A 236-nucleotide genomic window follows, 5' to 3' on the forward strand; every position below is an offset into this window, starting at 1 on the left:
TAAAATCCCCACGGGTGGGCACAGCGGGACCCGCGGCCGGTTCGGAGCGGGGAACCCGCGGGGGGACACAGGAGGAGGACAGCCCCGGGGGCACACAAACAGGGACACGGGGGGGGACACCCCCGGGGGAACACACACAGGGACACGGGAGGGGGACACTCCCGGGGGGAGACAAACAGGGACACGGGAGGGGGACACTCCCGGGGGGACACAAACAGGGACACGGGAGGGGGACA

This window comes from Corvus brachyrhynchos, unplaced genomic scaffold, assembly GCF_000691975.1.
Source record: "Corvus brachyrhynchos isolate BGI_N302 unplaced genomic scaffold, ASM69197v1 scaffold125, whole genome shotgun sequence".
Lineage (NCBI taxonomy): Eukaryota > Metazoa > Chordata > Aves > Passeriformes > Corvidae > Corvus > Corvus brachyrhynchos.